This window comes from Xenopus laevis, chromosome 4L (assembly GCF_017654675.1).
Source record: "Xenopus laevis strain J_2021 chromosome 4L, Xenopus_laevis_v10.1, whole genome shotgun sequence".
NCBI lineage: Eukaryota > Metazoa > Chordata > Amphibia > Anura > Pipidae > Xenopus > Xenopus laevis.
The window spans coordinates 89899424-89900774 of record NC_054377.1 but is presented as its reverse complement, the minus strand read 5'-3'; positions in this window follow the sequence as shown (position 1 = coordinate 89900774).

The following is a 1351-nucleotide window of genomic DNA, read 5'->3' as shown; positions in this document are numbered from 1 at the left end:
AAACCACAGGGACTGTCATGGGTACTAGGTGCACTCCTAGTAATGCTAACCTTTTTATGGGTTATTGGGAATCCAAGGTTATTAGCCCAAGATTGGCGCAGGGGGCAAACCTCGTGCCTGGAAACAGTACATAGATGATTGCATTTTCATTTGAAGAAGATCAGAAGAAGTGCCTTAAATATAAATAAATACAATTTGAGGTTTACCAGTACATACAGTATAAGCACTATTAATTTTATAGATCTAACCATCCTAATAGAAAATGGAAACATTGAAACCGTGTATCGGAAGGCCACTGACTATAACAGCTATATAGTGTACTGTAGTGGGCACTACCGTAGGACATCATGTGTGACATCAGTGGCGACTCACAAATGTTCTACCTCGATTCCCTGAGCATAACATTAGTTTACATCAGCGGACAGCTGATGTAAACTAATGTCTGCTTTTAAGACTATCTGAATAGTCATTGTGCCAAAGACACCACTCCATCGACCCCCACCGACCCATCAACTGGGGTTAGAAGTAAATGCACAGTTGGGACATAAATGATCTAGGCTAGGAATTTGGAAAGTGTGCATTCTCCACCACTGAGTTCCCCCTCTCTCTAACTTTACCTCTTGGTTGGTTGTCCCTGGCTGTGAAATAGGGTTGAGTATAGAATATAGTAGCGTTGGGAATAATATTTCTAGGAACCCTTCCAATTTTAGTCAGTAAGGATTATCTTCCCATAAAACAAGCTTTTTTTTTTTATGAAAGAATTAAAGTTCAAACAACCAGATTGCTGAAACTGCAAAGCTGCTGAATAAAAAGCTAAATAATTAAAAAAACACAAATAAAAAATAAAGAAAACCAATGGCAAATTTTCTCAGAATTTCACTCTCTACATCACGCTTAAGACCGGTTATATCCTATAGATACATATTTACAATATACTGGAGGATTTTGTTGCTGAAGCTTATAGCATTTTTGTAATTGTTATGGACATGCTAAGAAACTCTGGCAATGACTACATTAGAGCTCTGGGCAGGTTTGTTATGTCCACTCTATACAGTTTTCTGGGTAGATGTAATTGAACTCCCCCTTAAGGCACCCTCACATTTTAGCTATCAAACCTTGTTTCATCATCCCTAAGTAAGAACCTTGCAGCTAGAGAAAATCACACAGTGCTAAGCAATTGCTCTTTAAATACCCCCCTCTTCCTACTCTCTATTACATACAATAGCTCCAAGACTTGCTCGGGCAAAATTGGCTGAAAAGAAACAATAAGCAGCCTTCTATTGGCTACCAGTGATTAGCCCGCCCTCTTGATATCGATGATTGGCTGTTATGCTTTAAAACTGCAAGGATT